Source organism: Cherax quadricarinatus, chromosome 21 (genome assembly GCF_038502225.1).
Source record: "Cherax quadricarinatus isolate ZL_2023a chromosome 21, ASM3850222v1, whole genome shotgun sequence".
Classification (NCBI taxonomy): Eukaryota; Metazoa; Arthropoda; class Malacostraca; order Decapoda; family Parastacidae; genus Cherax; species Cherax quadricarinatus.
In genome coordinates, this window is record NC_091312.1 from 5,500,851 (window position 1) to 5,524,063 (window position 23,213).

Genomic DNA, 23,213 nt, shown 5'->3' on the forward strand with positions numbered 1-23,213 from the left:
GCCTCCATGGATAATGTTCTTTGTCTCCACAGACACCTCAATGCACCACTCGCCCTTTTTCCTTTATCAATTCTATGGTTTATCTGTCCTTCATATTTATTTATTTTATGTACAACATTCCTTATTCCTTAAGAAATGAGAGGAAAGTAAAGAAGCCAAATTATTTTTTTTTATTAACACATCGGCTGATTCCCACCAAGGCAGGGTGGCCCAAAAAGAAAAAACTTTCATCACCATTCACTCCATCACTGTCTTGCCAGAGGGGTGCTTTACACTACAGTTTATAAAACTGCAACAATAACACCCCTCCTTCAGAATGCAGACACTGTACTTCCCATCTCCGGGACTCAAGTCAGGCCTTCCGGTTTCCCTGAATCCCTTCATAAATGTTACTTTGCTCACACTCCAACAGCATGTCAAGTATTAAAACACATTTGTCTCCCTTCGCCCCTATCAAATATGCTCATGCATGCTTGCTGGAAGTCCAAGCCCCTCGCACACAAAACCTCCTTTACCACCTCCTTTCAACCTTTCCTAGGCCAACCCTTACCCCACCTTCCCTCGACCACAGATTTATCCACTCTCAAAGTCATTCTGTTTCATTCCATTCTCTCTACATGTCTGAACCACCTCAACAACCCTTCCTCACCCCTCTGGACAACAGTTTTGGCAATCCTGCACCTCCTAACTTCCTAACTACAAATTCTCTGCATTATATTCACACCACACATTGCCCTCAGACATGACATCTCCACTGCCTCCAGCCTTCTCCTCGCTGCAGCATTCATCACCCATGCTTCACACACACATAAAAGCATTGGTAAAACTATACTCTCATACATTCCTCTCTTTGCTTCCAAGGACAAAGTTCTTTGTCTCCACAGACTCCTAAGTGCACCGCTCACCCTTTTCCCCTCATCAATTCTATGATTCACCTCATCTTTCATAGACCCATCTGATGACACATCCACTCCCAAATATGTGAATACATTCACCTCCTCCATACTCTCTCCCTCCAATCTGATATCTAATCTTTCGTCACCTAATCTTTTTGTTATCCTCATAACCTTACTCTTTCCTATATTCACTTTTAATTTTTTTTCTTTTACATACCCTACCAAATTCATCAGAATCCAATTTATCCACAGAAATTAAAAATAAGCAAAATTACTAATACACAAAAACTATAAATCTTATTTTGTCCATTTACGGCAGCTACGCCAGATTAAGTTGATAACCCACATTACTAATTTCAACATGAACATATATTTTGACTAATTTTAACTTGTACATATATTTTGACTAATTTCAACTTGTACATATATTTGACTAATTTCAACTTGTACATATATTTTGAAGTACATGCAAATACATAAAGAGGAAAAACACTTGCTGGTGGAAGGAGGGAAGGTCTAAAGAAGCCACTTTACCTCTTGTGAGATTGTTCCTGCCCTTGCACACACTCTCTCTTCCCTTTCCTCACTTCAATGAATTAATGAGCCCTGCTCCATCCATCCTCCCCTCCTACTAGCAGCAATATAAACTGAACTCAGGTGGTGGTAATCCCTGCTCTTTTAATGTCAGAGACAATGCACAAACATAACATCAGGCTCCTTCCTCTATGGGAAAATACAGAGTTCAAAGCTAAAGCACTTGCATGTGATCCTCTCTTCCCAGCTCTTATGAAGGGGTTGGATTAAGCTAGTACATCAATTCTCTCATTCACAAGTAGAGAAAGTAGACCAAAAGAAGATTGAAACAGGAGAAAGGAAATCAAATTAATTCTGCAATGTAGCAAGAATAGCATGAAGACTTACACACATAAAAAGATTAAAATTCTTTCTTAAAGATTAAAATTCTTTCTTAACTTTCTTTCCTGAGTGTATGCATTTATTTTCTGACCATTAAAAAGAAGAATACTAGTAGCAGAAGCAGTGGCAGTGTCAGCAGCACCAGCACCAGCAGCAGTAGCAATAGTAGCATAACAACATGATTGCAAACAAACCACAGGAGTTTTACAAATCACTTGCTGAGTTCGAGCCCCACCCATACCATGGTTTGTTAGCAATAGTAGTATTGTAACAGTTGTACTAGTAGTATAGTAGAAATAGTCATAATAATAACAGAAGTAGTAATAATAGTAATAGTAGTAATAAAAGTAATAGTAATAATAGTGCTAACAGCAATAGTAGTACTAATAGTAATACGTAGTAGTAATACAGTGAACCCTCAGTTATCGGCCAGAATCCGTTCCAGAAGCTCAGCCTAAAACCAAAATGGGCCGGAGGTACTACCGTCCTGCCAAGTGAGTGTAAAACGAAAGCCTGTAATTGTTTTGCATGATAGTAGGATTGCTGGTGTCTTTTGTCTGTCTCATAAATATGCAAGATTACAGGTATGTCTTACTACTTCTACTTTCACTTAGGTCACACTACACATGCATGTACATATTCATTTATACACACACATCTGAATTTTCTTTGATATTATCTTAATAGTTCTTGGTCTTATTATTTTTCATTTTATATCCATAAGGAAGTGGATTAAGAATCTTTCCTCTGTAAGCCATGCGTGTTGTAAAAGTCAACTAAAATGTCGGAAACAATGGGCCAGTAACCCCTTGTCCCGTAATAATTACTAAAAAGAATAAGAAGAAAAAAATTATCAAAGTTGACACAGTTACTTTCTGCTGATGATACTGTGCTTATGGGAGATTCTAAAGAAAAACTGCAAAGGTTAGTGGACAAATTTGGGAGGGTGTGTAAAGGTAGAAAGTTGAAAGGGAACATAGAAAAGAATAACGTGATGAGGGTATCAAATGATTTAGATAAAGAAAAATTGGATATCAAATTAGGGAGGAGTAGTATGGAAGAAGTGAATGTTTTCAGGTATTTGAGAGTTGACGTGTCAGCGGATAGATTTATGAAGGATTAGGTTAATCATAGAAATGATGAACGAAAAAAGGCGAATGGTGCATTGAGATATATGTGGAGACAAAAAATGTTATCTATGGAGGGAAAGAAGGGAATGTATGAAAGTATAGTAGTACCAACACTTTTATATGGGTGTGAAGGTTGGGTTGTAAATGCTGCGGCGAGGAGGTGGCTGGAGGCAGTGGAGATGTCTTGTCTAAGGGCAATGTGTGATGTAAACATTATGCAGAAAATTCAGAATGTGGAAATTAGGAGAAGGTGTGGAGTTAATAAAAGTATTAGTCAGAGGGCTGAAGAGGGGTTGTTGAGGTGGTTTGGTCATTTAGAGAGAATGGATCACAGTAGAATGACAGGGAGAGCGTATAAATCGGTAGGGGAAGGAAGGCAGGGTATGGGTCATCCTCAAAAAGGTTGGAGGTAGGGGGTAAAGGTGGTTTTGTGGACGAGGGGCTTGGACTTCCAGCAAGCGTGCATGAGCATGTTAGATAGGAGTGAATGGAGACGAATGGTATTTGGGACCTGACGAGCTGTTGGAGTGTGAGCAGGGTAATATTTAGTGAAGGGATTCAGGGAAACCGGTTACTTTTATATAGCCGGACTTGAGTCCTGGAAATGGGAAGTACAATGCCTGCACTTCAAAGGAGTGGTTCGGGATATTGGCAGTTTGGAGGGATATGTTGTGTATCTTTATACGTATATGCTTCTAAACTGTTGTATTCTGAGCACCTCTGCAAAAACAGTGATTATTTTATGCAATTTTTATGTTCTGATAATTACAATTTATAGTAGTTCTTGTCATTTCATAATCAATCATTGTTCTGACACTAGTATTAGGTATTGAAATTGTACTCAAATTGTCACAAACACACTGACAGGTGGACATTTACTATTGTCTTGGAATATATACAAAGTATTTATAGGTCCCAGCAATGTTTTGGATATGTGGTGGTGGTGGGTGGTGGTGGTGGGGGGTGGTGGTGGTGGTGGTGGGGGGTGGTGGTGGTGGTGGTGATGGGTGGTGGTGGTGGTGGTGATGGGTGGTGGTGGTGGGTGGTGGTGGTGGGTGGTGGTGGGTGGTGGTGGTTGTGGGTGGTGGTAGTGGGTGGTGGTTGTGGGTGGTGGTGGTGGTGGTGGTGGTGGTGGTGGTGGGTGGTGGTGGGTGGTGGTGGTGGGTGGTGGTGGGGGGTGGTGGGTGGTGGTGGGGGTGGGGGGGTGGCAGTGGAGGAGGAGGAGGAGGAGGAGGAGGAGGAGGAGAGGGAGGAGGGAGGAGAGGGAGGAGAGGGAGGAGGGAGGAGGAGGGGGGAGGGAGGAGGAGGGAGGAGGAGGAGGGAGGAGGAGGAGGGAGGAGGAGGAGGGAGGAGGAGGGAGGAGGAGGAGGGAGGAGGAGGAGGAGGGAGGAGAAGGAGGGAGGAGGAGGAGGAGGAGGAGGGAGGAGAAGGAGGAGGAGGGAGGAGAAGGAGGAGGAGGGAGGAGGAGGAGGAGGAGGAGGAGGAGGAGGAGGAGGGAGGAGGAGGAGGGAGGAGGAGGGAGGATGAGGAGGAGGGAGGAGGACGAGGAGGGAGGATGAGGAGGAGGGAGGATGAGGAGGAGGGAGGATGAGGAGGAGGGAGGATGAGGAGGAGGGAGGATGAGGAGGAGGGAGGATGAGGAGGGGGGAGGATGAGGAGGAGGGAGGATGAGGAGGAGGGAGGATGAGGAGGAGGGAGGATGAGGAGGAGGGAGGATGAGGAGGGAGGATGAGGAGGAGGGAGGATGAGGAGGAGCGAGGATGAGGAGGGAGGATGAGGGAGGAGGAGGGAGGGAGGAGGAGGGAGGGAGGAGGAGGGAGGGAGGAGGAGGGAGGGAGGAGGAGGAGGAGGAGGAGGAGGGAGGAGGAGGAGGGAGGAGGAGGAGGGAGGAGGAGGGAGGAGGAGGAGGGAGGAGGAGGTGGGAGGAGGAGGAGGGAGGAGGAGGAGGGAGGAGAAGGGCTGAGGAGGGGGGCTGAGGAGGGGGGAGGAGGAGGAAGGAGGGAGGAGGGAGGAGGAGGAGGGAGGAGGAGGAGGAGGAGGGAGGAGGAGGAGGAGGAGGGAGGAGGATAAGGATAAGGAGGAGGAGGATAAGGAGGAAGAGGAGGAGCAAGAGAAGGAGGAGGAGGAGACGTAATAATAATAATAGGTAATAATAAGTTCCCTTGAAGCATGAGATAACATCTGATAAGAGCTGATATTTGATGAGCATACACAAGGGTGGGGGGGTGCAGCTGGTAAGAAAAGATTAGAGGTGACATTTGATGAGCATCGCTCTCCCTTTGTTTTCGCTGGTACACAAACATGTCTGTCTGTCTATTTGTCTGTCAAGCTCCCTGTCTATCTGTCTATCCGTCTAGCTCTCTGTCTCAGAGAGCCACAAGACTGCATCATCACCTTTACTCACATCTTCAAGCAGAGTATGGCACTGTCTGGATTTTTTGGGTTATCCTAGATAATTTATGCTATGTATACTTGTATTTATGTGTACCTGTGAGACAGAGATAGACAGAGGCCAATTGAAAGAGATAGACAGAGACAGATAGACAAAGGCAGAGACAGACACAGATAGACAAAGGCAGAGACAGACACAGATAGACAGAAACAGACAGAGATAGACAGAGATTGACAAACCCTAAACTAGGGGTTAACATCACTTTCCTCTTAAAAGAGGAGTGTTAATATGATATTACATCAGTGAATCCTTGGTGTTTGCCACACTGTTTGCTCTAGCTGGCTGGCGCTCAATTTAACTGGTGCTCCCACGAGGTACTAAGTGCTCCCAGATTTTTTTAATACTGTGCACACCAAGTGTTAAGACCTATTCTATGCTGACCAGGCATCTCAAGCCAATCCTGTCAAATTTGGAGGCAGGAAAATTAAAACGTATATATACCTTTGGGGCGCTATGTGTCAGAACATATATATACGTTTGGACCGTTTAGGGGTTAAAAAAAAATAAATTAATCCGTTCCAGACACCCAAAAATATTCACACACAAAAAAATAATTTTTTTTAAAGATTAATTATAGTTTTATATACACAAAACAATGAGAACTAAATAAATACATGAACAATTAAATCAGTATTACATACCTTTTTTAAAGACTCTTCTTGGCTTATTGAAGATAGGGAGAAGGAGAGAGGCTTGAGTCACTGCACCCCTGCAACACACTCCACTTTGCACATCCTTAATCACTGAAGAAGGCACATTTTCCCCTCTCTCTTCCTCCTCCTCCTCTGAAGCAATTTCCTCAGCTGTAGTCTGTTGCTGTTCCAGACAAAGGTCCTGCAGCTCTACCCTCTACCACTATCATAACCACTACCACCCTCTCCCACCATCACTACCACCATCAAAACCACCACCTACCACCATCACTATACCACCCTCTACCAAAATCACAACCACTACCACCCTCGACCACCATCACAACCACTACCATCATCACTACCACCCTCTACCACCGTCACAACCACTACCATCATCACTAACACCATCTACCACCATCACAACCACCACCACCCTCTACCACCATCACTACCACCCTCTACCACCATCACAATCACCCTCTACTACCATCACAACCACTACCACCATCATTAGTACCATCTACCACTATCACTACCACCCTCTATCACCACCACTCTTGTACTTTGCTACAATTTCTTTCTTAAATTCCATTGTGTTTCTCACTTTCTTTACCAAAGGAACTTTACTGGGACCTTTCTTTGGGGCCATGGTTACTTATTTCGCAGTTGCACTTCAAAAAACCACCAAAAACAATGAATGTATAGCAATATGTTTGGATGAATGAGCTGAGCAGGAGCTTCCTCTCACGCCCAGAGACACAGTCAAACTGAGGCAAAAGGGGCTGGGCCGGTGGATGGACGTGTCCAATACGGCCAATAAGCGAAATAATGGCCGATAACCGGTAGCCAAAAAACCGGCCTATACCAGAGTTGACCGATAACAGGAACAGCTGATAACCGAGAGTCCGCTGTAGTAGTAGAAATAGTAGTAGAGATAGTAGTAGTAATAGTAGTAGTAATAGTAGAAATAGTAGTAGTAGAAATAGTAGTAGAAATAGTAGTAGAAATAGTAGTAGTAATTGTAGTAGAAATAGTAGTAGTAGTAGTAATAGTAGTAAAACAGGAACAATGCCGACTTTCTGGATACTGATGGTCAGGAACCTCTTATAATCCATAAAAATTTACGAGTGGGAACTTGAAATTTCCGCAGCTGCCAGACTAGTCTACTGGGTGGCTTATTTTGATTAAATTAACCCCAGCTATGGCTTCTAAGGGAGATGAGAGGGAGACTGGTGGGGTCAAACAATTCAAGAGAAAGTTGAACTGTTGAGAAAATTGGACCGTGGTGCTTCAGTGCATAAGATCTGTGAAGATTATGGTCTCGGTAAGTCAAATGTTTATGATGACCAAGGTGACCACCCGTAGCCCGGAAAAATCAGTAATCTGGAAAAGCTTTGGAACATAAGTTTCTGGAAAATTGATGTTGTACCTGTAATAGTGATAGCAGTAATAACAGTAATAGCAGTAGTAATATTAGTAGTAACTGTAGTAGTAGTAATAGTAGTAGTAATAGTAACAATAGTAGTAATAGTAACAATAGTAGTAGTAGTAGTAATAGTAGTAGTAGTAGTAATAGTAGTAGTAGTAGTAATAGTAGTAGTAATAGTAGTAGTAGTAGTAATAGAAGTAGATTAATAGTAGTAGTAGTAATAGAAGTAGATTAATAGTAGGAGTAGTAATAGTAGGAGTAGTAATAGTAGTAGTAGTAATAGTAGTAGTAGTAATAGTAGTAATAGTAATAGTAGAAGTAGTAATAGTAGTAGTAATAATGGTAGTAGTAATAATAGTACAGTGAAGCTCCGACTTACGAAGGCCTCATCTTACGATAGAACTGACTTACAAAGCGTTTCAGCGTAAAAAAATTCCCCCAACGTACGAAGAAAAACTCGACTTACATCATTCATCCCGAATGCGTCCACACGTCTCTCTGGCATGAGCACGCCTTAGCTGCCCTGCCTTCAGTTAGTGTGCCAACGTTTACAAGCCAGTGTGGTCGTTCCCATGCATAGATTTGGTACATTTTGTATTATTCCAGCATTTTTAGTGCTTATAACTGCTAAATAATTAGGTAGTAGGTTGGTACAGAGCAACCACCCAGGGAGGTACTACCGTCCTGCCAAGTGAGTGTAAAACGGAAACCTGTAATTGTTTTACATGATGGTAGGATTCCTGGTGTCTTTTTTTTCTGTCTCATAGACATGCAAGATTTCAGGTATGTCTTGCTACTTCTTCTTACACTTAGGTCACACTGCACATACATGTACAAGCATGCATGCATGCATATATATATATATATATATATATAAATATATATATATATATATATATATATACAGGAGGGCCCCACTTATACGGCGGGTTAGGTTCCAGGCTACCGCCGTAAAACGGAAACCACCGTAAAGTGGAACACCCTTTTTTTCCACTTACAAATGCATACAAACACTAGATAACAAGTTTACACTAACATATTATGTTAGCAATAGAACCAGGCATCAAAAAAAATAAAAAAGTACAATACACACACAGTGCACTCATTACTTAAAATATTTATAGTCTTAATCTAGGGTGAGACAAGTAGTATTTATTGTAAGAAATCAAGTGTGGTATGTATGGTGTCAGCCAGGCTACCATACCAGGCCACCCCACCCACACATACTATTCTATGATATTTAAGCATCCCAGAGCGATAAAATGTATATACAGTTCACTCATTACTTACCTTAAAATATAGGGTGAGATGAGTAGTATTTATTGTAAAATATCAAGTATGGTATGTATGGTAGTCAGCCAGGCTACCATACCAGGCCAACCCGCCCACACATACTATTCTATGATATTTAAGCATCCCAGAGCGATAAAATGTACATGGCAGGAAAAGAGGGACTATAAATGTATTAATTCAAGGATTATGTGGAGTAAAATAAAGATTGGATGTGAAAAGTGGGTTATAATAAGCGTGTATGCACCTGGAGAAGAGAGAAGTGTAGAGGAGAGAGAGAGATTTTGGGAAATGTTGAGTGAATGCGTGGGGAGTTTTGAATCAAGTGTGAGAGTAATGGTGGTTGGGGATTTCAATGCTAAAGTGGGTAAAAATGTTATGGAGGGAGTAGTAGGTAAATTTGGGGTGCCAGGGGTAAATGTAAATGGGGAGCCTTTAATTGAGCTATGTGTAGAAAGAAATTTGGTAATAAGTAATACATATTTTATGAAAAAGAGGATAAATAAATATACAAGGTATGATGTAGCATGTAATGAAAGTAGTTTATTAGATTATGTATTGGTGGATAAAAGGTTGATGGGTAGGCTCCAGGATGTACATGTTTATAGAGGGGCAACTGATATATTGGATCATTATTTAGTTGTAGCTACAGTTAGAGTAAGAGGTAGATGGGAAAAGAGGAAGGTGGCAACAACAAGTAAGAGGGAGGTGAAAGTGTATAAACTAAGGGAGGAGGAAGTTCGGGTGAGATATAAGCGACTATTGGCAGAAAGGTGGGCTAGTGCAAAGATGAGTAGTGGGGGGGTTGAAGAGGGTTGGAATAGTTTTAAAAATGCAGTATTAGAATGTGGGGCAGAAGTTTGTGGTTATAGGAGGGTGGGGGCAGGAGGAAAGAGGAGTGATTGGTGGAATGATGAAGTAAAGGGTGTGATAAAAGAGAAAAAGGTAGCTTATGAGAGGTTTTTACAAAGCAGAAGTGTTATAAGAAGAGCAGAGTATATGGAGAGTAAAAGAAAGGTAAAGAGAGTGGTGAGAGAGTGCAAAAGGAGAGCAGATGACAGAGTGGGAGAGGCACTGTCAAGAAATTTTAATGAAAATAAGAAAAAATTTTGGAGTGAGTTAAACAAGTTAAGAAAGCCTAGGGAAAATATGGATTTGTCAGTTAAAAACAGAGTAGAGGAGTTAGTAGATGGGGAGATGTTAAGGAAGAAACAGAGGCAGTAATTTCATGCACTGGTCAGGGAGGTATACCATCTTTTAGGAGTGAAGAAGAGCAGAATGTAAGTGTGGGGGAGGTACGTGAGGCATTATGTAAAATGAAAGGGGGTAAAGCAGCTGGAACTGATGGGATCATGACAGAAATGTTAAAAGCAGGGGGGGATTTAGTGTTGGAGTGGTTGGTACTTTTGTTTAATAAATGTATGAAAGAGGGGAGGGTACCTAGGGATTGGCGGAGAGCATGTATACTCCCTTTATATAAAGGGAAAGGGGACAAAAGAGACTGTAAAAATTATAGAGGAATAAGCTTACTGAGTATACCAGGAAAAGTGTACGGTAGGGTTATAATTGAAAGAATTAGAGGTAAGACAGAATGTAGGATTGCGGATGAGCAAGGAGGTTTCAGAGTGGGTAGGGGATGTGTAGATCAGGTGTTTACATTGAAGCATATATGTGAACAGTATTTAGATAAAGATAGGGAAGTTTTTATTGTATTTATGGATTTAGAAAAGGCATATGATAGAGTGGATAGAGGAGCAATGTGGCAGATGTTGCAAGTATATGGAATAGGTGGTAAGTTATTAAATGCTGAAAGAGTTTTTATGAGGATAGTGAGGCTCAGGTTAGGGTGTGTAGAAGAGAGGGAGACTACTTACCGGTAAAAGTAGGTCTTAGACAGGGATGTGTAATGTCACCATGGTTGTTTAATATATTTATAGATGGGGTTGTAAAGGAAGTAAATGCTAGGGTGTTCGGGAGAGAGGTGGGATTAAATTTTGGGGAATCAAATTCAAAATGGGAATTGACACAGTTACTTTTTGCTGATGATACTGTGCTTATGGGAGATTCTAAAGAAAAATTGCAAAGGTTAGTGGATGAGTTTGGGAATGTGTGTAAAGGTAGAAAGTTGAAAGTGAACATAGAAAAGAGTAAGGTGATGAGGGTGTCAAATGATTTAGATAAAGAAAAATTGGATATCAAATTGGGGAGGAGGAGTATGGAAGAAGTGAATGTTTTCAGATATTTGGGAGTTGACGTGTCGGCGGATGGATTTATGAAGGATGAGGTTAATCATAGAATTGATGAGGGAAAAAAGGTGAGTGGTGCATTGAGGTATATGTGGAGTCAAAAAACGTTATCTATGGAGGCAAAGAAGGGAATGTATGAAAGTATAGTAGTACCAACACTCTTATATGGGTGTGAAGCTTGGGTGGTAAATGCAGCAGCGAGGAGACGGTTGGAGGCAGTGGAGATGTCCTGTTTAAGGGCAATGTGTGGTGTAAATATTATGCAGAAAATTCGGAGTGTGGAAATTAGGAGAAGGTGTGGAGTTAATAAAAGTATTAGTCAGAGGGCAGAAGAGGGGTTGTTGAGGTGGTTTGGTCATTTAGAGAGAATGGATCAAAGTAGAATGACATGGAAAGCATATAAATCTATAGGGGAAGGAAGGCGGGGTAGGGGTCGCCCTCGAAAGGGTTGGAGAGAGGGGGTAAAGGAGGTTTTGTGGGCAAGGGGCTTGGATTTCCAGCAAGCGTGCGTGAGCGTGTTAGATAGGAGTGAATGGAGACGAATGGTACTTGGGACCTGACGATCAGTTGGAGTGTGAACAGGGTAATATTTAGTGAAGGGATTCAGGGAAACCGGTTATTTTCATATAGTCGGACTTGAGTCCTGGAAATGGGAAGTACAATGCCTGCACTTTAAAGGAGGGGTTTGGGATATTGGCAGTTTGGAGGGATATGTTGTGTATCTTTATATGTGTATGCTTCTAGACTGTTGTATTCTGAGCACCTCTGCAAAAACAGTGATAATGTGCGAGTGTGGTGAAAGTGTTGAATGATGATGAAAGTATTTTCTTTTTGGGGATTTTCTTTCTTTTTTGGGTCACCCTGCCTCGGTGGGAGATGGCCGACTTGTTGAAAAAAAAAAAAAAAATATTATATATATATATATAAATATATATAAATATATATATATATATATATATATATATATATATATATATATATATATATATATATATATATATATAGATATATATATATATATATATATATATATATATATGAGTGAGAGGGGTTGGATTTGAGTGGGACTTAATATGAGAGTGGATAGAGTTATCAGAGCTTATTTCTTGGGTGGCATTGAAAATTGGGTTGGGCAAATGTTTTGTTAGTGGGATGGATTGTAAAGGACCTGCCAAGTATGGGCCAACAGGCCTGCTGCAGTGTTCCTCCTTTCTTATGTTCTTATGAATTCTTTACCATGATCAACGGCCTCAAAAGCTTTACTGAAGAAGGTTAATAAATTAGTTAGGCAGGAACGGCCCCTCGTGAATCCATGATGAGTATCATTAATCAAGCTATGCTTATCCAGATGGCTTCTTATATTATCAGCTATAATTGACTCTAGTAATTTGCCTACAATTGAGGTCAGGCTTACTGGGAGGTAATTTGACGGTAACGACTTGTCCCCTGCTTTAAAAATAGGAATTACATTAGTCATCCTCCACATATCATACACTACACCTGTTTGAAGAGAAATATTAAAAATATTAGTCAATGGTTCACAAAGTTCCATTTTACACTCTTTAAGAACCCTTGAAAAAAGTTCATCAGGACCTGGGGATTTATTTTGCTTCAGTCGGTCTATCTGTTTGATAACCATTTTGCTAGTGACTATGATATTGCATAATTTGTCATCTTCATGCCCACTATAAAAGTTTATTACTGGGATATTGTTAGTGTCCTCCTGAGTGAAAACTGAGAGAAAATAATTATTAAGAATAGAGCACATTTCATTCTCCTTGTCAGTAGGATGCCCAGAGTTATTTTTAAAGGGACCTATCTTATCTCTAACTTTTGTTCTATAAACCTGGAAAAAAAATTTCGGGTTAGTTTTCGAATCCCTAGTAACTTTAATTTCATAGTCCCGTTTAGCTTTTCTTATCCCCCTTTTTTTTGTCCCTCTTATCCAACCTAAATTTGAAACTCCCCAAGATTTTAGCTTCGACTGGACCTTGGGTAGCTTTAAAAAGAGATTGGACAAATATATGAGTGGAAGGAGCATGTATGTAAATACAATACATAGTATTTTACGATGTTTTCATGTGTTTTATGATTGTTCATGGTTTAATAGGTTAAGTAAGCAGTATTGTTCTAGATTTCCCTACAATATATTGGGGCACCAAACATTCGCAATTTTTCAACATTTGCGAGGCTCTTGATCCCCTAACCCTCGCGAATGTTGAGGGAGACCTGTATACACATATAAAGTCACTGGACACTTCCCAGAACAGCTACAGCTTCTGTAAAGTTTGTAGTTGTTGTGTGGGGGTAGACTTGTAAATATGCTGAGTCACCAGCATAATTAGTGTCACAATGACAAATAACACCATCACTCACCACCCTCACTGCCTGTCAACTTCCTCCCCACCCCACCAACCCACATGGAAATAAGTTACTGTCTGAATTTTTGGGGTTATCCTAGGATGATGGTCTCCTTAATACCTTCCTTCCTGCCTCTCGTCTCTTCCTTCCTTCCTCTCATCTCTTCCTTCCTTCCTCTCATCTCTTCCTTCCTTCCTCTCATCTCTTCCTTCCTTCCTCCCTTTCTTCCTACCTTCCTTCTTCCTTCCTTCAAGTTTCTGGGCATTGCTTTCAGTCACAAACTCCTCAAAACCATGAAATTCATCTTCACTGACACTTCCATCTGTGTCCGAACTGTCACTTGGGAACAAAAGCGCCCCAATTAGCCGAGCTGTGAGGAGTTTCTTAGAGCTAGACATGGTGAACAATATGTAATGAAATGGCTTTCCCACAATGCACCACTGGGTCCCCGATTTTTTTTTTGTACCCCGCACACTGACCATGGAGATCCATTCTCTCACACCTAGGCATACCAGCTGTTTCCTGCTTAATTTGAGGCCGCTAGAATTTACACGTACTAGTACGGCACCAACCCTGAAAGGGTTAAAGATACTCAAATGTTGCACGTGTCTAATTTATCAAACTGTCAGTTCTCTGAACCATTCATCTAGAGAAAATATCTTGAAATTGAGCTCAAAGTATCAGAAAAGTTCGATTTTTGCAGATGTTCAAGAGTAAACAAATCACATCACACATCCAATACACATCAGCTAGTGAGTCTAATGTGCATTCACAAATGCACTGATATTATTTATACAATTATTACAATATTGCATAACAGTAAATCTTTTATTTTTTTGGTATGAATAAAAATTATTTATGTGAATAAAAAATCAAAATGGAATTCATGCATAAAGCCTGGAAACATAACTAATAAACAGAGGAAATGTTATTTTAGTGCTAGGAATGCCTGCATTCTTAATTCTGGATCCTGTTTTGAACTTCGTGCGAAATTGGCCAAATCACCAATTTCCGATCACTTTATTGGATAGTTAAAATAGTTGATTGGGCAATTTCTTATGCATAACACATAAAATGGAACACATACTAGCAAAATAGATAAGAAATTGGTCTAATGGAACAGTGTAATTGGCTGAAAATAGGATTCAAAGTGGGCAAAATCGCTGATTCGTAAATATCACTGACACAGCAAAATTCTCATGAGTGTAATTTCGTCAATTTTTGATCAAATTTCGCACTTTTTGTTTTATTACCTTCAGAAAAAGATTCTCTACCATTTCATAAGAAAAAATATTAATTTTTTTGTTTTAAATTCTTGGACCCTGTGGGGAATTTTCAGATTGGGGGTCTGGACCCCTCAAAGGGTTAATGTTGTATATTACATGTGGGTGTGGTATTTGAGCGATGTCATGTCATTTTAACACTCCCCTTTTAACCCTTTGACTGTTTCGGTCATATATATACGTCTTACGCGCCACTGTTTCGGACGTATTTATACACGTAAATTCTAGCGGCATCAAATCAAGCGGGAGAAAGCTAGTAGGCCTACATGAGAGAGAATGGGTCTCAGTGGTGGGTGTGCACTCTGTGAAAAAAATCTGGGACTCAGTGGTGCATTGTGGGAACACCATCTTAGTAGTCCATTTTCACCATGCCTCGCGTTAAGAAGTACCTCACTCCTTGGCGTATTGGAGGTTTACTGCTCCCAAGTGATAGTTCTAACAGTCATGGAAGTGCCAGTGAAAGTGAATTTCATGAATTTGGAGAGGGTGTGACCGAAAGCAGTGCCCAGGATTACGTAATTAGTGATGAAAAACCCAATGACCCGCAACCGTCCACCTTTGGTGCTGGCACATCTCATTCACATTCACCTGTACCAGGACGAAAAAGGAAACTATTTCCCCATTTACAGGACTCATATCTGAGCAGTGAAAGTGATAATGATAGTGATTTCAAAGTTACTGACAGCAGCTCGAGTAGCGACATTGAGGGAAAATATTCGCCAGTGAAACGGCAGTATGTTCGACGCAGCATGCGTTCTGGTAGTGTGCCTTATGCCCTTCCAAGGCAAAGGAGTAAATCTGGGAGTACACCCCATGGCCCTACACCACGACCTGACAGTGAAGATGACGATATTGTTACAATGGGGATGTGTAATGTGAGTGGGGAAGAAGGTGATGGTGGTGGTGATGTTGGAGGCGGCATGAGTCATATGGCACCAGCAGCAGGACACGCTTCTACCAACGCTGCTGACTCTGCACAACTACAACCAGCCTCACCCAACCCCACACTCCCACAACAACCACAACCACGTTTCAATATCCAGAACCGACCAGCAGACCGCATCTGGAATTGGCTGCAAGGTGACAATTTTATTCCCAATCCCCATGACTCTGGTGAAACACAAAGTGGAATACAGCCATCGTGTACACTTGGGAACAATGCCACTGAACAAGAATGCTTTCAGTTATTCTTTGATGAACCCCTGATGGACATTATTGTCAGGGAAACCAACACATACTATAAGTACACCATGGCAAATGCAATTCTTTCATCAAGATCACGGCTACACCAGTGGAAGGACACAACTGTGGCAGAGATGTACCTGTTCTTTGCCACAATAATGCTTATGCCACATGTGTATAAGCACACTGTCACCACATACTGGTCAACAGAATGCCTGATTTCAACCCCAGGTTTTAGTGACATTATAGGAGTAAATAATTTTTTGATACTGTTACGTGTATTACACTTTTCAGACAAAACAAGGCCTGACAGAAGCAACAGGTTACATAAGATCAGAAATGTGTTTATGTACCTGAAACAAAAGTGTTGCATGTATTTTTATCCCTTCAGGAAGCTTGTTATTGATGAGTCTTTGATTTTATTCAAAGGAAGACTCTCATTCAGGCAGTTCATTCCAAGCAAGAGGAAACGCTTTGGTATAAAGTTATCTGTACTGTGTGATTGCAAAAGTGGTCTCGTTTTGGATATCATTATGTACACTGGCAGTAACACATTGAGAGATACCAGGAAGTTATTGGGTATCGCTGGTGATGTGGTTCGAACAATGATGGAACCATATCTTGGTAAGGAGCATATATTAAATACTGGTAACTGGTACACAAGCCCCATATTCATTGATTTCTTGCGAGTGAACCTGACAGACGTGTGTGGCACAGTGCATGGCAATCGCAAGCATATGCCAAGGTTCGACGCTGGCACTCACAGAGGTGAGGTGCAGGCCTTTGCTGCCAACGACATCATGGCATTTTGGTGGCATGACAAACGTGATGTCACAATCTTGACATCAGTTCACCGAATTGAAATGGCACACACTGGCAGGCACAACAGAGAGATCAATGAACCCATTCTAAAACCTGCAGCTGCCATGGGCTACAACCTCAATATGCACTTAGTGGACAAATGTGACATGCAGATTGCGTTTGCTGATTGAGTACGCAAGAATTATAAGTGGTATATAAAACATTTTACCCGTCATCTTGATATTTCCATGCTAAATGCTTATAGCATATACAAGTTGAGGACTAACAACAAACCAAAATATGGTGAATTTTGTTTGTCAGTCATCAGACAAATAATCGTCAAGTACCAAGGAGTAACACCTGCAATAGACTAGCGCCCACGAAATTACCAACACATGCCATCTCGTTTGAGGCCTGGTGATCACTACCCCATACAACTGCCTCCTACTGCTTTTAAGAAAAGTGCTCAGAAGAGGTGTTTTGTATGTGGACATACCACAAAACGCCCACAAACATGCACTCGTTTTATGTGGGAGGAGTGTCAAGTACCACTTTGCGTACACCCATGTTTCAAAGAGTTCCACAAGCTGCAGCAGTTCTGGGAAAGTGTTCAGTGACTGTACATATGTATATATATTATGGAACATTAGTAATAAACAATATTTTGTATTGTTTGTGTAAATAAGTTTTATACACAATCTAATAGTGATAATGTTTGTTCAGTTATTGTGTTGTAAACAATGAGCGTATATTTGAACAATGCACCTTACTGTGGTCTCACAGGCCACATAAGTTACTTAACCCTTTGACTGTTTACGCCGTATAAATACGTCTTACGCGCCACTGTTTCCGACGTATTTATACACACAAATTCTAGTGGCTTCAAATCAAGCAGGAAAGGCCTGGTAGGCCTACATGAGAGAGAATGGGTCTCAGTGGTCGGTGTGCACCCTGTGAAAAAAATCTGGGACCCAGCAGTGCATTGTGGGAACGCCATCTTGGTAGTCCATTTTCACCATGCCTCTCGGTAAGAAGTTCCTCACTCCTCGGCGGATTGGAGGTCTTTTGTTCCCAAGTGATAGCTCTAACAGCGATGAAAATGTCAGTGACAGTGAATTCCAGGGTTTTGAAGTGAGTGTGACCGAAAAAAGTGCCCAGGATAACGTAATTAGTGATGAAAACCCAGATGACCCACTTCCACCTCTGGTGCTGGGCCGGCTTGTTCACGTTCATGTTCACCTGTACCAGGACGAAAGAGGAAACTATTTGGTCGTGTACAACACCCAGATGTTAGCAATGAATGTGATAGTGATAGTGATTTCAAGGTCATTGAAAGCAGTTCTAGTTGTGACAGTGGGGGGTGAATATTCCCCAGTGAAGCGGCAGTATGTACGACGTAGCATGCGGTCTGGTAGTGTTTCATATGCTGTTCCAAGGGGAAGGAGAAACTCTGGGAGCACATCCCGTGGCCCTACACCACGACCTGATAGTGAAGATGACGATATTGTTACGATGGGTATGAATGATGTGAGTGAGGGAGCAGGCAGTGGTGGTGATAGTGATGGTGGCACGACCCATGTGGCACCAGCAGCGGGCCACGCTACTACCCACGCTGCTTACTCTGCACAACAACAACCAGCCTCACCCGACCCCACACTCCCACAACCTGCACAACCACAACCACAGTACAATATCCAGAACCCACCAGCAGACCGCATCTGGGATGGGCAGGACAGTGACGAGTTTGTTCCCAGTCCCTATGGCTTTGATGAAACACAAAGTGGAATAAAGCCATCATGTCCACTTGGGAACAATGCTAGTGAACTGGAATGCTTTGAGTTATTCTTCGATGAAACCCTGATGGACATCATTGTCAGGGAAACCAACACATACTATGAATACACCATGGCAAATACAATTCTCTCACCAAAATCACAGCTACAACAGTGGAAGGAGACAACTGTGGCAGAGATGTACCTGTTTTTTGCCACAATAATGCTTATGCCACACGTGTATAAGCACACTGTCACCACATACTGGGCAACAGAACGCCTGATTTCAGCTCCAGGTTTTAGTGACATTATAGGTGTCAATCGTTTCTTGATACTGTTATGTATGTTACACTTTTTAGACAAAACCAGGCCTGACAGAACTAACAGGTTATATAAGATCAGAAATGTGTTTATGTACATGAAACAAAAGTGCTGCATGTATTTTTATCCCTTCAGGAAGCTTGTTATTGACGAGTCCTTGATTTTATTCAAAGGAAGACTCTCATTCAAGCAATATATACCAAGCAAGAGGAAACGCTTTGGTATAAAGTTATTTATACTGTGTGATTGCAGAAGTGGTCTAGTTTTGGATATCATTGTGTACACTGGCAGTAATACTTTGAGAGATACCATGAAGTTATTGGGTATCTCTGGTGATGTGGTTAGAACAATGATGGAACCATATCTTGGTAAGGAGCATATGTTATTTACTGATAACTGGTACACAAGCCCCTTACTCAGTGATTTCTTGCGAGTGAACTTGACAAACGCGTGTGGCACAGTGCGTGGTAATCGTAAACATATGCCAAGGTTCAACGCTGGCACTCGCAGAGGTGAGGTGCAAGCCTTTGCTGCCAATGACATCATGGCATTTCGGTGGCATGACAAACGTGATGTCACATTGTTGACATCAGTTCACCCAAACAAAATGGCACACAGTGGCAGGCACAACAGAGAGACCAATGAACCCATTCTAAAGCCTGCAGCTGTCATGGACTACAACCTCAATATGCGCTTAGTGGACAAATGTGACATGCAGATTGGGTTTGCAGATTGTGTACGCAAGAGTTATAAGTGGTATATAAAACTTTTTTTCCATCTTGTTGATATCTCCATGCTAAATGCTTATAACATATACAAGTTGAAGACCAACAAAACATCAAAATATGGTGAATTTTGTTTGTCAGTAATCAGACAAATAATCGTCAAGTACCAAGGAGCAACACCTGCAATAGACCAGCGCCCACGAAATTACCAACACATGCCATCTCGTTTCAGGCCTGGTGATCATTACCCCATACAACTGCCTCCTACTACTGCCAAGAAAAATGCTCAGAAGAGGTGTTATGTATGTACACATACCACAAAACACCCGCAAACATGCAGACACTCGTTTTATGTGTGAGGAGTGTCAAGTGCCACTCTGCATATACCCATGTTTCAAAGAGTTCCAGAAGCTGCAGCAGTTCTAAGAATGTGTTCAGTGACTGTACATATGTATATATATTATGGAACAATAGTAATAAACATTGTTTTGTGTTGTTTGTTTGCGTAAACAAAGTGTATACACAAACTAATAGTGATAAAGTTTGATCAGTTATTGTGTTGTAAACAATGAGTGAATATTTGAACAATGCACCTTACTGTGGTCTCACAGGCCACATAAGTTACTTGGAAAAGAAAAATATTGAAAAATGCAAGAAACTTTTGAATTAGAGTAAATAAAAGAATACCGGGTGGGCAGCAGTCGTCGCTGTTGCCGTACGCACCTCACTTTCTGCAAACTTTGCGGCTCTATATCTCGGTAAGTACTGATGGCAAAAAAATTTTTTAGGCTTAAAACACTCAGAAAAATATTCCTAACATTTTCATAAGAAATTTTTTTTTTTTTTTTTTGAATATTTTGCGACATAGAATGACAGTTTCAGAAAGGGGCCTGCGACAGTCAAAGGGTTAAAAAAGAAAAATATTGGAAAATACAAGAAACCTTTGAATTGGAGTAAATAAAAGAATACCGGGTGGGCGGCATTCACTGCTGTTGCCATATGCCGTTCATTTTCTGCCAACGTTGCGCCTCTATATCTCGGTAAGTACTGATGGCAAAAAAATTTTTTAGGCTTAAAACACTCAGTAAAATAATCCTAACATTTTGGTAAGAAAAAATAATTTTTTTTTTCGAATATTTTGTGACATAGAATGACAGTTTCAGAAAGGGGCCTGTGACAGTCAAAGGGTTAAGAGGAAAGTGATGTTGACCCCGAGTTTAGTGGCTTTGAGGAGGATGTGGCCACAAGTGGTTGCAAAAATATAAAAAAAACCTCGATAATAATCCATGTGCAACTCCCTTCAATTTTGGTACCACTGGTAGTGTCATCCAAGTAAAACGAAAATTGTGGAATGTGTAATACATGTTCGGCAGGCTGGCTGGCTGATTGGCTGTCTCTATCTCTGTCTGTATCTGTCTCTATCTCACAGGTATGCATATGTAAATACAATTATACATAGCGTAAATTACCTAGGATAACCCAAAAATTCCAGACAAAGTGCTATACTGTGCTTGTAGACATAATGCATAATAAGTATGACAAGCAACTGGCAAGTAATACGCATTTTCGCTTGTTCAGGAATCAGTCGTGATTATGTATAATAACAGATGGATCATGAGCAATTCTCTGAGACAGGAGAGACAAGCAGACAGAATGACAGAGATACACAGGTAGACAAAGTCAGACAGAAAGACAGACACACAGAGGCAGACAGAAAGGCAAACACACAAAGGAAGGCAGAAAGACACAAACACACAGGCAGACATAAAGACACACACACACACACAGGCAGACAGAAAGACAGGCACACAGGCAGACAGAAAGACAGACACACACAGGCAGACAGAAAGACACACAAAGGAAGGCAGAAAGACAGACAGACACAGGCAGACAGAAAGACAAATAAACAGACATAGCTACACAGACAGACATGTTTATGTATAACAATGAAAACAAATAAAGCCAGGGTTCAATGCAGCAGTGCACGGTCATCGTGTCACTCCACTGCCTACCCTGTCAGCAGTTTAGTAACACTTATCTTAACACCATGCTTCTAAGAGTTTTATATATACTCCAGCACATCTAAAACATTGCTGGGACCTATAAATACTTTGTATATATTCCTGGACAATAGTAAATGACCTAGGCAGGTGTAAATGTTGACCTGTCAGTGTGTTTGTGACAATTTGAGTACAATTTCAGTACCTAATATTAGTATCAGAACAAAGATTGGCTATGAAATAACAAGAACTACTATAAATTGTAATTATCAGAACATAAAAATTACAGTGGACCCCCGGTTAACGATATTTTTTCACTCCAGAAGTATGTTCAGGTGCCAGTACTGACTGAATTTTTTCCCATAAGAAATATTGTGAAGTAGATTAGTCCATTTCAGACCCCCAAACATACACGTACAAATGCACTTACATAAATACACTTACATAATTGGTCGCATTCGGAGGTAATCGTTATGCGGGGGTCCATTGTATATAAAATATTATAAAAACAGGAAGAAAGGTACATCGGCAACACTTCTGCAAGCGGCAGGACTCCATGTTGTTGTCAGGTGAGCATCCATCACCAACTTCGCAATCTTATATCTCAGTAAGTACTGGTCCTAAATTTTTTTTTTTTTTTGGTCTTATTACACACAGAAAATAGCCCCTTTTAATTAAAAAAAAAAAATATATCGGAGCGCTGGACAAGCGAATGTAAATCTACATTTGGACAGTTAACCTGTTAATATATGTTAGTGTAAACTCATTATCTGGGATTTATATGCATTTATAAGTGGAAAAAAAGGGAAAATCGCTTTACAGTGATTTCCGCTTTATGGCGGTAGTCTGGAACCTAACCTGCCATATAAGTGGGGCCCTACTGTATTCACACCAGCTTTGTACTAAATACTAACAATAACACTGCACATCATATGCCGCCTCACTAGAGATCCTATGAATACCAACAATGGGGTCATATCACTAAAAGATGCATCTTCAAAGATGCATCTGTTAGTGATACGACCCCATTGTGTAGTGTGTGCTAATTTCCATTTACTGAAGCAATATGATGACATCAGAAGCAGAAAAGCTAGTCTCTGAAAAAATACATTAACTGACGCTCCAGGTGTATGACCATTAAACCCTCAGTGTTTAACCTATTCTGGTCCCTCCAACCCAGTCAACCAATGGACCTGAGACCAGTCAAGACACCCAACATCCCTCTTTCCAGCCCTTATAGAGTGTATAATTACTCTTCATATTACAAATATTGAAGACTTATATTACTGTAATCAATCTTTCCACTCAACAATTTTGTGGTTGAATCTATTACTCTTGTAAGCAATTTATTACTACCATAATCTCGTTACCAAACAATGTTGGGGCCCAGTACTAGTCGGTGTCTTTGTAATCTTTTGACAACTACCCTAGAATTGTACTACATGGAATGCAAGAGAAATACACATCATACTTCACACATGAAAAATTCTGGAAGGACTAGTCTCAAACTTGCTCACCAAAATTACTTTCTACGGGAGCAAGAGACTTAGAAGATGGTGCAAAATACCCTAACGAAAAGCAGGGGTGCAATGGGTACACCAAGAGATAACTCACTTAGTGTAAAAGGTTCAAGAGTTTTCAACACCTTCCCTTCATAAATGGAATTAGCAACACTCCTTGCTGCCTTCAGAAGGAAACTTGTTAAGTTCCTAAAGTTAATTCCTGATCAACTGGACTATGGTGCCTACATCAGACTGGGTGCTGCTAGCTCCAAC

The 23,213-nt window shown here is 41.0% G+C and overlaps 1 protein-coding gene across 12 annotated transcripts in view; it reads right to left on the reverse strand.

The window, feature by feature from the left end:
• The window catches only part of Wdr62 (WD repeat domain 62), a 697,795-nt gene that overhangs the window by 121,494 nt on the left and 553,088 nt on the right, over nucleotides 1-23,213 (reverse strand). The window lies entirely within an intron of this gene.